The following is a 14,904-nucleotide window of genomic DNA, read 5'->3' on the forward strand; positions in this document are numbered from 1 at the left end:
CGAGGCCTCAGCGTAGCGCTTCCGGCAACAGGAGGGACGCACTGGCTTCCCAGGCCTGAACCCGCGGACAGGTTGGGGCGGAAGTACGCACCAGCGCTTCCGGTAAGGAGAGATAATCTGAAAGGACCCGTGGAGCTGAGGTGTTGGGGGGCGTGGCCAGGCGGAAATGGGGTGGAGAACTTTCGGTTCTGGTTGCGCAGGAAGGTTTGCCTTAGCTAGGATTTCCGGAGGGAGTCCACGACCAATCAGCGGGTGGACAGTGCCTGGCTTCCTCTGGGCCCCACCCCCCAGGAAATTTCTTTTTTTTTTTTGGAATTTCTAACCCTTTCTGTTTCTTTGGCCTCCAGTGGGAGGGGACTGTTTCATGCCTATTTAAGTTCATGTTTGAACACTTTGAGGTAAAGGGTGGAGTTGTGTGGGATATATTGTTGAAAGTTAACCTGGTTACCAGAGTGAAAGAGGCTTTCCTTAAAACTTGTGAGAACACTAAATAGCTTTTGGCAAGAATGTGGAGAAAAAGGAGCCCTCCTAAACTCTTTTTCCTAATGCAGACTGGTGCAGATACTGTAGAGGACATTGTGATTTTATTCCAAAAGTTGAAAATACAACTACCTTACTACCCAGTTATTGAACTATTGGGTATTTACCCAAGGGATTGGGAAACACTGAATTAAAAGGATATTTGCACCCATATGTTTATTGTAGCATTATTTATAATAACAAAATTATAGTAGCAAAGAAGTGTCCATCATCTGATGAATGGATGAGAAGATGTGGAATGTATATACAACGGAATATTGATCATAAAATGGAGTGAAATCTTGGCCTTTGCAACACCACGGATAGAGTTAGATAGTATAATGCTAAGTGAAATAAGTCAGCCAGAGAAAGACAAATACCATATGATTTCACTCATATGTGGAGTTTAAAACCAAAAAAAGAAAAAAAGAAATGAATTAAAAGCCACTTTTATCTACAGAGAAAAATTGGTGGTTACCAGCAAGAAGGTTGAGGTCAGGGATGGGAGAAATAGGTGATGGGGATTAAGACTAAACCCATCATGATTAATTTACAGAATTGTCAAATCACTATATTGTACACCTCAATATAACACTGAACTATATTGGAATTAAAATTAAAAACTTAATTAAAAAAAAAAAACCTCTTTTGATGAAGAGGTAGAGATGGACTCTAGTTGGGACCAGGTCCTCCATGGGGAGTTATATGAGTCATGGCTGGATCCAGTAATATTTCCTGCTTTAGAATTTAAGCAATTTAAATAAGCATGGAATGCACCTGTCTATGCAATAGATGCAGACTGAAATGTGCAAAACTATACCAATGCAAAAATGTGTCATTATTTATTTATTTTTAAAGATTTTATTTATTTTTTTTTTAATTTTTTTTAATTTATGATAGTCACACACAGAGAGAGAGAGAGAGAGGCAGAGACACAGGTAGAGGGAGAAGCAGGCTCCATGCACCGGGATCCTGACGTGGGACTCGATCCCGGGTCTCCAGGATTGCGCCCTGGGCCAAAGGCAGGCGCTAAACCGCTGCGCCACCCAGGGATCCCCAAGATTTTATTTATTATTTATTCATGATAGACATAGAGAGAGAGAGGCAGAGACACAGGCACAGGGAGAAGCAGGCTCCATGCCGGAAGCCTGACGCGGAACCCGATCCCAGGACCCCAGGATCATGCCCTGGGCCAAAGGCAGGCGCGGAACCACTGAGCCACCCATGGATCCCATAATGTGGCAATATTTAATAACATTTTTCAGAACATAATTTCCATTTTTGTCCCCATTCACCATGTACTCAATCATGTATTCATTTCTATAGATGTTCATAGACATAAGACCTGGGGTGTGGGAGATGAGGGATAGATGTGATAATTTAGGTCACCAACCATTGCTTTAAAAAAGGTTTTTTTAGGTAAGCCCAGGTGGCTCAGCGGTTTAGCGTCACCTTCAGCCCAGGGCGTGTTCCTGGAGACCCAGGATTGAGTCCAACCTCAGGCTTCCTGCATGGAACCTGCTTCTCCCTCTGCCTGCTTCTCCCGCTGCCTATGTCTCTGCCTCTCTCTCTCTCTCTGTTTCTCGAATAAATAAATGAAATCTTTTTAAAAAGTTTTTTTAAATATAGATCTAACTTGAGTTGTTCAATATAGTTGTGAACATATTCCACACTTGAGGTGACTGATAAAAATTACTTTCAGGTAAACCTTTGTGACACCATAATGCATTTCTAAATACAATTTCTAAACATAATTTCAAACTCACTTTATATTTATATATAAATATAAATATATACAATATAGTGATTCAACAATTCCATTAATCACCTGTGTTCATCAAGACAAAAAGCACTCTTTAATCCCCATCACCTATGTAACCAGTCCCTCGCCCACCTCCCCTATGGTAACCATCAGTCTGTTCTCTATAATTAAGAGTGTTTCCTGGTTTAACTCTCATTTTTCCCCTTTGCTCATTTGTTTCTTAAATTCCACATAAGTCAAATCGTATGATACTTGTCTTACTCTGACTTTTTTCGTTTATCATTATACTCTACAGCTCCATCCATGTCATTGTAAATGGCAAGATTTCAGTATTTTTTTATGACTGAGTAATATTTCATTTTGTGTAGAGAAATCAATATATAATAAACATATATCTCACATATTGATTCATCAGTTCTCTCTCTCTCTCTTTTTTAAGATTTTATTTATCTATTCATGAGAGACACGGAGAAAGAAAGGCAGAGACAGGCAGAGGGAGAAGCAGGCTCCATGTAGGAAGCCCAATGCAGGACTCGATCCTGGGTCTGTAGGATCACACCCTGAGCCAAAGGCAGATGCTCAACCGCTGAGCCACCCAGGATTCCCCTGATTCATCAATATTTGATGGATACTTACACTGCTGCTTTATCTTGGCTGTTGTAAATAATGCTCCTATTATCATATGGGTACATGTAGCCCTTTGAATTAGTTTTTTTATATTCTTTTTTTATTTTATTTTTTTATTTTTTTTAATTTTTTTTTTAATTTTTATTTATTTATGATAGTCACAGAGAGAGAGAGAGAGAGGCAGAGACACAGGCAGAGGGAGAAGCAGGCTCCATGCACCGGGAGCCCGACGTGGGATTCGATCCCGGGTTTCCAGGATCGCGCCCTGGGCCAAAGGCAGGCGTCAAACCGCTGCGCCACCCAGGGATCCCTTATATTCTTTTTTTAAAGATTTTATTTATGTATGTATTTATTCATGAGAGAGAGGCAGAGACAGAGGCAGCGAGAGAAGCAGGCTCCATGCAGGGAGCCCGATATGGGACTCGATCCTGGGACCGTGGGATCACACCCTGAGCTGAAGGCAGATGCTCAACTGCTGAGCCACCTGGGCATCCCGGTTTTTTTGTATTCTTAGGTAAATACCCAGTAGTGTGATTGCTGGATCATTGGGTATTTCTATTCTTTTTTTTTTTTTTTAATAATTTGCATTGGGTTTTTTTTTTTTTAATTTTTATTTATTCATGATAGGCACACAGTGAGAGAGAGAGAGGCAGAGACACAGGCAGAGGGAGAAGCAGGCTCCATGCACCGGGAGCCCGACGTGGGATTCGATCCCGGATCTCCAGGATCGCGCCCTGGGCCAAAGGCAGGCGTCAAACCGCTGCGCCACCCAGGGATCCCTGGGTATTTCTATTCTTAACTTGAAGAACCTCCATACTGTTTTCCACAGTGGCTGCATTAGATTGCATTCCCACCAACAGTGCACAAGGATTCCTTTTTTCTCCAAATCCTCACCAACACCTATTGGGATAGAAGAGCACAGGTGGGGGTGGTCTCTGAAAGATTTAAAACCAAACTAACTGGGACCCACAGCTGCCAGCACCAGCAGCAGGTTTCTGTGTGTCTGTCTAGGACCCAGGACTTACCTCAGTGGGAGATGCAGGTGAGGGGACTCTAACGTGCTTAGAGACTCCAGACTCCAGAGGTATAGGACTGGGGACACTGAGGTAGAGAACAGAAAGCTGAAAACCCTCAGAAGCCAATTTTATCTTGGCTCCCTGCCAGCCACTTTTGTGTGGGTAAAAAACTGCTTGTGTGGGCAGGTGGAATGATGGGACTGGGACAGGGACTGTGGAGAGCATTTTCGATAATGGGTGGGGTGGAAACAGTGGCCTGGCTGGAGGAGATCCACTGGTAGGCTGGGTTGGGGCAGAACCTGGGTGGAGCGCTTACCACAAAGACGGGAGATTGGCACTGGCCAGGCTGTGGCCCCACACTGCTGGGCGGGAGAGAGCAGTGCTTTGGAGGAATGCTTCTGATAATGGGAGAGAAACTGAAATGGCAGGTGGAACCAAAATGGCTGGAGGGCTGGGCCAGCGCAGAACCTGGGTGGAGAGTTCCTCCAAGATGTCTTTCTCTGGCATTTCTAATTGTTTGAATTCGTATGTTCTGTGGACTGCTCCCTCCCCATTTTAAGTTTATGCTTTCAACAGTTTCTATTAGAGCTTAGAGTTCTATGGCTACTTGTGTTGAATGTTTACAGTTTATCAAGGTGAGAATGGCTTTCCTCAAAAACAATTTCCATGACAAGAAACAGAAGTGCTGGCAAGGATGTGCAGAAGAAGGACCTCTGGTCAACTGTTGGTGGGGATACAAAGTGGTGTAGCCACCATGGAAAAACAGTATGGAGGTTGCTCAAGAATGTGAAAGTGTACCTTCTTTATGACCCAGTAATTGCACTACTGGGTATTTACCCATGGAATATGAAAATACTAACTCAAAATGATACATGTACTGCAATGTTGACAGCAGCATTATTTACAATAGCCAAATTATGGAAAGCAGGTAAGTGGCCATTGGTAGGGGAATGGATAAAGAAGATATATATATATCTCACTCAGCCATAAAATAGAGTGAAATCTTGCCATTTACAATGACACGGATGGAGCTAGAGAGTATGCAAGTGAAATAAACTAGTCAGAGAAAAACTACCATATGATTGCACTTACGAAATTTAAAAAAGAAAACAAAAGAACAAAAGGGAGAAAAGACAAACTAAAAAATAGATGTCTTAAGTATAGAGAACTGGTGGCTACCAAAGGGAAGTAGGTGGAGGATGAGAGAAATCGGTGATGGCAATTAATAGGAGTTCTGAGTAAATACAAATTTGTGAAATCACTATATTGTACATCTGAAATATAACACTGAATGTTAACTATGTTATTATTAAAATTAAAAACTTAATTAAAAAATATAAATGGACACTTGTGGGCAGCCCTGGTGGCTCAGTGGTTTGGCGCTGCGTTCAGCCCAGGGTGTGATCCTGGAGCCCTAGGATCGAGTCCCACGTCAGGCTCCCTACGTGGAGCCTGCTTCTCCCTCTGCCTGTGTCTCTGCCTCTCTCCCTGTCTCTCATGAATAAATAAATAAAATCTTAAAAAAAATAAATGGACACTTGTGCTGCTGTGATATGTTGGCTACTATGGAGAAGACAATGCTGCTAGAAACATCAGGGTGCATCCTTCCCTTTGAACTAGTGTTTTTGTATTCTTTGGGAAAAAACCCAGTAGTTCATTTGCTGGATCATAGGGTAATTCTATTTATTATTTATTTATTTATTTATTTATTTATTTATTTATTTATTTATTCATTCATTCATTCATTCATTTATTTGAGATACAGAGAGAGAGACAGAGAGACAGAGAGATAGAGACACAGGTAGAGGGAGAAGCAGGCTCCATGCAGGGAGCCTGACTTGGGGACTTGATCCCAGGTCTCCAGGATCACACCCTGGGCTGAAAGTGGCGCTAAACCGCTGAGCCACCCAGGCTGCCCGGGTAATTCTATTTTTAACTTTTTGAGGAATCTTCATACTCTTTTCCACAGTGGTTGTACCAGTTTGCATTTTCACCAACAGTAGTACACAAGGGTTCCTTTTTCTCCAAGTCCTTGCCAACATTTCTTATTTCTTGTGTTGTCGATTTTAGCCATTTTCACAGGTCTGAGGCAATATCTCTGTAGTTTTGATTTGCTCTTCCCTGATGGTAAGTGATGATGAATATCTTTTCATGTATCTCTTGGATATCTGGATCTCTTCTACCAAATTCACTTTACTTTTATCCAAAGTAACTAATGTATTTTCATTAAAATATTACTTTATTTTTAGCACCTTTGTTCTTTTTCTATTTCATTTTGGATAAAAAATTTTTACTATATTAAATTCGTAAGGTTTCACTGCCATATACATTATGTGGCATTTCATAAGATTTAAAGTAAAATTTAGAGTTTTGATGTTCATTACATTTGAATTCCTTAGTATTTACTAAGGTTTGAGTATTATTGCTCATAAAATCTTAACTTTTCATTCCAAAATTGTGATGATCCCACAAAGATTGATTTTTGGATGAAAATGTTGCCACATATATTACATCTTAAGACTTTTCTGAGGTATTTATTTACTGGTGTTTAGTAATGTTTGACTTGCTTAAACAGTGCCCTATTCAGTATAATTTTAAGATATTCCCAGTATGAATGTCTGACAAGTGAAGATTGATCTTGTCTAAAGACTTTGTAAGTTTATGACTTTTGCAATTTTTCAAATAAATATGATATTTTGTTATCAATAAAGAATGGATCAAAAGTTTCCCACCGTTATGCAAATGTTGGTTTTGACACTAGGAAGAATTCTTTCAGGTTGTGACAGTAAGGAATTATATATATTTTTAAGATTTTTACTTATTTGAGAGAGAGAGAGAGAGAGAGCACACTAATCAGGGGAGGAGCAGAGGAAGAAGCAGACTCCCTGCTAAGCAGGAAGCCAAATGCAGGGCTCAATTCCAGGACCCTGAGCTGAAGGCAGATGCTTAACTGACTGAACTTCCGAGGTGCCCCAGTAAGGAACCTTTTTTTTTTTTTTTAGATTTTATTTATTTATTCATGAGAGATACAGAGAGAGAGAGGCAGAGACACAGGCAGAGGGAGAAGCAGGCTCCATGCAGGGAGCCCAATGTGGGACTCGATCCCAGGACTCAAGGATCACGCCCTGGACCAAAGGCAAGGGCCAAATCATTGAGCCACCCAGGGATCCCCAGTGAAGAACCATTTTGATAGGCTTCTTTACTTGATTACATTTATAATGTGCATCCTCAGTTTTAAATGTAAGTGACCCAGATATAACTGAAAAGAGAATCCAATCATATTATCAAATCATTTCATGAATTTGTTTACTGCACATTTAAAAAATTCAGTGTTGGGGATAGATTTGGGGACTTTGCAGAAGGAAGATTATGCTGTACTATGTAATAGTAAATATTTATGCACCCAACAGAGGAGTATTTTAATACATAAAACAATCACAAACATAAAGGAACTGATAATAATACAATTATAGGAGGGGACTCTAACACCCAACTTACATCAACAGACAGAACTAAACAGAAAACCAACAAGGAAACAATGGCTTTGAATGACACACTGGAACAGATGGATTTAACACATATATTCAGAACATTCCATCCTAAAATAACAAATACACATTCTTTTCAAGTGCACACAGAACATTCTCCAGAATAGACCATATATTGGCCCACAAAACAAACCTCAACAAATTCAAGAAGATAAAATTCATACTATTCATATTTTCTGATCATAATGCTGTGAAACTAGAAGTCAACCACAAGAGACTTTTTTCACAAAAAATGTGGACAGATTACAAATACACAGAGGTTAAACAACATGTTACTAAACAATGAATGGGCCAACCAGGAAATGAAAGAATAAATTTAAAAAGTATATGGAAAAAAATAAAAAGTATATGGAAATAAATGAAAATGAAAGCATAATGGTCCAAAACATATGGGATACAGCAAAAGTGGTTCTATATGGAAAATTTCATAGAAATACAGGAGTACCTCAAGAATCAAGAAAAATATGAAATAACCTAATATTACACCTAAAAGAGCTAGAGAAAGAACAATACACAAAACCTAAAACAAGCAGAATGAAGGAAATACTAAAGATTAGGACATAAATAAATCATACAGAAACTAAAAAAAAAAAAAAAAAAAAAAAAAAATAGAAGAGATCAATGAGACCAGGGGCTGGTTCTTTGAAAAAAAAAAATCAATAAAATTGATAAACCTCTAGCCAGACTTATCAAGAAGAAAAGGGAAAGGACTCAGATAAAATCAATGAGAAATCACAAATGAGAGAGAAATAACAACCAACATCACAGAAATACAAACAATTATGAGAATATTATGAAATACTATATGCCAACAAATTGGACAACTTAGAAGAAACGGATAAATCCCTAGAAATACAAACTTCCAAAACTGAAGAAAGAAATAAAAATAGACTGGTAACCAGCAAAGAAACTGAATTAGTAATAAAAAAAACTCCCAACAAACAAAAGTCCAGGCCAGATGGCTTCACAGGTGAATTCTACCAAACATTTAAAGAAGAGTTCATACCTATTCTTCTCAAATTTTCTGAAAAAGGAAAAGGAAAGAAAACTTCCCATATTTAATCTATGAGGCCAGTACTATCATAATACCAAAACCAGATAAAGACAGTACTAAAAAAGAGAATATAGGCCAATATTCCTGGTGAACATATATGCAAAAAAAAAAAAAAACCCTAAATAAATTACTAACAAACCAAATTCAACAAACTCAAAGAATCATACACTATGTCTGAGTTGCAAGGGTAGTTCAGTATTTGCAAGTCAATATGATACATCACATCAATAAGGGAAAGGATAAGAACCATATGATTATTTCAATTAATGCAGAAAAAGCATTTGACAAAGTAAAACACCCATTCATATTAAAAAAAAAATCTTTCAACATAATAAGTTTAGAGGGAATATATCTCAACATAACAAAGACCTTATAAAAACCTACAGCTAACTTCATCCTCAATGGGGCAAAATTGAGAGCTTTCCCCCTAACATCAGAAACAAGACAAAGATGTCCACTCTCACCACTTTTATTCAACATAGCATTGGGGGTCCTAGCCATATCAGACAACAACAACAGCAACAAAAATAAAAGGCATCCAAATTGGTAAGGAAGAAGTAAAACTTTCAGTATTTGCAGATGACATACAATATAAAGAAAATGCAGAAACTCTACTAAAAACCCAGTAGAATTGATAAAAGCATTCAGTAAAGTTGCAGGATACAAAAACCAATGTACAAAAATCTGTTGCATTTCTATACACCAATAATGAAGCAGGAGGAAGAGAAATTAAGAAAATAATCCCAGTTACAATTGCACCCAAAATAATAGGATACCTAGGAATAAACCTAATAACCAAAGAAGTGAAAGACCTATAAGATTTGTACTCTGAAAACTATAAAACACTATGAAAGAAATTGAAGATGACACAAACAAATGGAAAGACAACAACAACAAAAAAGACATTCCATGCTCATGGATTGGAAGAACAAATATTGTTAAAATGTATATACTACCCAAAGCAATCTACACATTTAATGCAATCCTTATCAAAATACCTGTAGTGTTTTTCACATAACTAGAGCAAACAGTTCTAAAATTTGCCTGGAACTGCAAAAGACCCTGAATAGTCAAAGTAATCTTTTTTTAAAAGATTTTATTTATTTATTTGACAGAGAGAGAGGGAGAGAGCGCGCACAAGCAGGTGGAACAGCAGACAGAAGGAGAGGGAGATCCAGGCTCCCTGCTGAGCAAAGAGCCCATTGTGGGGCTTCATCCTAGGATCAATACCTGAGCTGAAGGTAGACACTTAACTGACTGAGCCAGCCTGGTGCCCTGCCAAAACAATCTTGAAAAAGAAAAGCAGAGCCGGAGTCATCACAATTCTGGACTTCAAGTTATATTACCAAGCTGTAGTAATCAAAACAATATGGTATTGGCACAAAAATATTCACATAGACCAAGGCAAGAGAATAGAAAGCCCAGAAATAAACCCACAACTATGTGGCCACTAAATATGAGACCTGAAACTATAAAAATCCTCAAATAGAACACAGGCCGTAACGTCTTTCACATTGGCCATAGCAACTTTTTCCTAGATGTGTCTGCTGAGGCAAGGGAAACAAAAGGAAAAAAAAAAACAAGTGGGACTTCATCAAAATAAAAAGCTTCTGCACAGAAAACAAAACAGTTAACAAAACTAAAAGGCACCCTACAGAATGGGAGAAGATATTTGCAAGTGACATACCTGGATATTTGCTAGTATCCAAAATATATATAACGAAGTTATAAAACTCAACACCCAAAAAGCAACTAATCCAATTTAAAAATGAGCAGAAGACATGAATACACATTTCTTTAAAGATATCCAGATGCCCAAAACTCATGAAAAGATGCTCATCACCACTTCAAAACAACCATGAGGTGTTACCTCACACCTGTGAGAATGGCTAAAATCAACAACACAAAAAACAACAGGTGTTGGCAAGGAGTCAGAGAAAAAGGGACCCTAGTGCACTACTGTTGGTGGGAATGCAAACTGGTACAGCCACTGTGGAAAACAATATGGACGTTCCTCAAAAAGTTAAAAATAGAGTGCCCTATGGTGAGCACAGCATGATGTACAAAAGTGTTGAAACACTATATTGTACATCTGAAACAAATATAGCACTGTATGTTAACTAACTGGAATGTAAAACTAAAGTATTAGTCTTTAGTTTACTTGATCTATTATTTTTTTTCTTGTCTATTTCTGTCTGATCTTTGTTAGTTCTTTCCTTTTGCTAACTTGGGTTAATTTTTTCTTCTTTTTCTTGTGCCTAAAGCTAGATTGAATTTTTTTCCCTTAATGTAGGTATTATCAACATTCCTCTTAGAATTTCTCCTGATCCATCCCATAAGTTTAGGCATGGTATGTTTCTATTTTCATTTGTTTCAGAATATTGTTTCTCTTTTGATTTATTCTTTGACTTATCAGTTGAGTAGTGTGTTAATTTCCACATATTTGTGAACTTTCCCTTTTTAAATCCTGTTATCTTTTTATACCATTGTGTTCAGAAAATAGAACTGGTATGATTTCACTCTTATATTTACTAAGATGCCTTTTTTAGACCTAACATAGGAACTATCCTGGGTAATGTTTTGTGTGCACTTGAGAAGAATGCATATTCTGGTTCTGTTGGATGGAATAATCTGTATATGTCTTAGGTCTTTTTGATCTGAAGAATAGCTCAAGTCTAATGATTTTGTGTTGATTTTCTCTCTGGATATCCTATCCATTGTTGCAAATAGGATATTGAAGTTCCCTACATTTATTGCTATTTATTATTGCCTTTAGATCTGTATCTGCTTGATATATTTAGGTGCTCCAATGTTGGGTGTATATATATGTTTACTTACAATTGTTATATCCTCATGATTAATGAATCCCTTTGTTATTATATAATGACCTTGTCTTGTTATATCTTTGGAATTGAAGTTTATTGTGTCTGATATAATTATAGGGACTCCTGCTCTCTTTTGGTTTCCATTTTCATGGAGTATCTTTTCCCAACCCTTAACTTTGAGACTATGTGTATTCTTAAATCTTAACTCTTTTGTAAGCAGCATTTACTAGAGTCTTTCTTTTTAAGCTGTCCACTCTTTCTTTGATTGAATAATTCATTCACTTACATTCAGACTAATATTATTGATAGGTAGACTTACTAATGCCATTTTATCAATTGCTTTTCTGGCTGTTTTGTAGTTCCCTTATTCGTTTCTTCTTCCCTCTGACTTCCATTTGGAATTGATAATATCCTATAGTGGTATGCCTTAATTCCCTTCTTTTTTTTGTGCATTGTAAGTTTTTACATTGTTGCTATCACAAGGCTTACATAAACCATCTCATAGATTAAGGTCTATTTTATGCTGACAACAACTTAAATTTGATTGCATATAAAAACTTTACTCTTTGGGGCACCTGGCTGTCTCAGTCAATAAACTGTGCAACTCTTAATCTTGGTTCTGAGTTCAAGGCCCACATTGGGTGTAGATATTACTTGAAATATTTTTTAAAAATAGAACTTTATTCTTTATTCCTCTCACATTTTGTTTTTGATATCATTAGCTCTTTTTACATTGTATGTGCTTTAACAAATATTGTATATTTATTTTTATTACCCTGACCTTTCACTTTTACATTTGATCTCAGTGGTTAACACACCACTATATTACAGTATTCTGAATTTAACGATATACTTTACCAGTGTGTTTTCTTTTTTTAAAAATTTTTTTTTAATCTTTATTTATTTATGATAGTCACAGAGAGAGAAAGAGAGAGAGGCAGAGACATAGGCAGAGGGAGAAGCAGGCTCCATGCACCGGGAGCCCGATGTGGGATTTGATCCCGGGTCTCCAGGATCGCGCCCTGGGCCAAAGGCAGGCGCCAAACCGCTGCGCCACCCAGGGATCCCACCAGTGTGTTTTCTAACTAATTAGCATTCTTTCATTTCAGCTTAAAGTATAATGTCTGAGCATCCTCAAAACAGTTTCTCTTAATTTCTTCTTCTTTTTTTTTTTTGTGATTCAGCCATACTTTTGCTTCTTTCATTCCTCATAATCTTGTTGAAAACTTGCATTTAAAGTATTATAATGTGGAACTCTGGAAATCAGATTCTCCTTCTTGAGGGTTTGTTTTTGCTGCTTGTTGTGAGTTCTAATTTGTTTAGTGACCTTTCCAAACTAATTTTGTAAAGGCTGTATCCATTATCCGTGTGATAAATGTAGTCTCTTCCATTAGCTTAGTTATCATATTGTGATTTGACAAAGATTTCACTAAATGTCTAGAGCTAAAAGAAAAAGAGGAAAGGAAAAGGAAGAGGAAAAGAAAATAGATTATTCTCCCATTGTTGGTAGGTTTGCTCTTAGTTGTGACACTCCAACTCTTAGCCAGGCCATTAGCACTCTGCCTTTGTCTTCACTTTCTATTTGTGCAGCACCAGAGGAAATAGCTTATGGTTTTCTCAGGTACTTTATTGTCCAGTGTATGTGGGCTTTATCCTACACAAATTTTTTTTTTCAGCCTTTCCCCATACTTTTGGTTTTTTTATTGCTTATCCCATTGGGCCCTGTCCTAATCTGCTGTAGTCCATACTTTTGCTTTTAAATGCTGTATGATTTTTACTGAAGTATGCCAATGAGAAAAACCTATATGGAATGTGGAAGGCAAAAGTAAGTAGAAACTGTTAATATATGAGACACCTAACTCTGGTAGTGGAAGGGGAAGTGGGTGGGGGGTTGGGGTGACTGGGTGATGGGCAATGAGGGGGGCACTTGGTGGGATGAGCATTGGGTGTTATATGTTGGCAAATTGAACTCCAATAAAAAAAAAGAAAAAAATTGTTAATATCAGGAGAAATAAGTGACCAGATAAAGACTTTGCAGACTTCCCCACAAGCTCTAAAATTACATATTTAAGGCAACCAGACACAGTAATTTCTCAGACATATGTATGATCTTTGGCTACTCCACCCACTATGGGCTTTAGGATGTAGTTGTGACTAACTCTATGACCCATCAGTCTTTCAAACATTTCACTGCTCAAATTTCTTCTAAACTGTTGACTTAATTTATATGGTAATTCTTATTCTCAAATAAGTATATGTATATGTTTTCCTGACCAAACACAGATGTTACAATCCCTCAGAATATTATTATTTCTACAGATTCAAAGTCTAAACATCTGAACCAAGAAGACTACATTGGTTCCATGGCCCACTGATCCTATAATTTCTTCTCAATGAAAGAGCAATTTTGATATTTTAAAGTCTAGTAAAGGAACTCTGATGATTAAATATTGAATAGATAGGACAACTGGATATTTACATGGAAAAGAATGAAGTTGGACCCCTAGCTAACACTGTATACAAAAGTCAGGGGGGGTGGGGCAAGATGGCAGAAAAGTAGGAGTCCTCAACTCACCTGGTCCCACCACTTACCTACATAACTTCCAAAACACCCTGAACACCTACGAATTCGACCTGAGATTTGAAGAGAGAAGAGCCTGAACAGAAAGCAGTTTTCACTTCTAGCAAGGTAGGAAGGCAGAAAAAATGAAGAATAAAGTGGGGGAGGGGCCCCGCAAGGAGCCGGGCTAAAGAGGAGAGGCAAAAGCCTCCGGGACAGGATAGCCCAGCCCTGGAAAAGTGGGAACTTTAAAAATCCGAGCCAGGGGGTCCCTGGGCGGCTCAGCGGTTTAGCGCCTGCCTTTGGCCCAGGGCACGATCCTGGGGTCCTGAGATCGAGTCTGGTGTCGGGCTCCCGGCATGGAGCCTGCCTCTCCCTCTGCCTGTGTCTCTGCCTCTCTTTCTCTATCATGAATCAATCAATCAATCAATCAATCTTAAAGAAAAATCCGAGCCAGATTTTTTTCAGGATGAAAAGGTGCTTAGCAGGGAAATAGGACCGAATCACAGGGGGGCAGCGAAGCCTCCAGATTCTCCGAGTTACTAATAGAGGAAGTGCGCACAGGGGAAATTGCACTGCAAACTATGGACCAATCTCGGTAAAGGACTGGAGTGCTGCAGCCCTCAGGGCATTTGGGAGAAGCCAGGGGTTTAGGCAGGCTGGCTCCAGACAGAGTTGGCTGTGCCCTGTTGCCTTCCAGAGCCGTGGCCCCAGGGAGCACAGTTCTAGCTGCACAGGTCCCCGGATCCCATGGCAGCCAAGCAAAGTTGGCGATCCTGCATTCCCCCTGAGACAGGCGGAAGCGGGGAGGGCACAGGACAGTGAGAACTCTCCTGCTGCTGGGTGCCCTGCAAACTGTGCAGATCAGTGCACCTGTGCCAGCCCCGGGAGAATCTAGGCCAGTGCAAACTGGGAGACTATATTAGTTACTAGTCGGGAGCTGACTCCAGAGCTGGAAATCTGGCCACTGCCATTGTTTTTTCCTCCTCGTTT

Source organism: Canis aureus, chromosome 1 (assembly GCF_053574225.1).
Source record: "Canis aureus isolate CA01 chromosome 1, VMU_Caureus_v.1.0, whole genome shotgun sequence".
NCBI classification, from domain to species: Eukaryota; Metazoa; Chordata; class Mammalia; order Carnivora; family Canidae; genus Canis; species Canis aureus.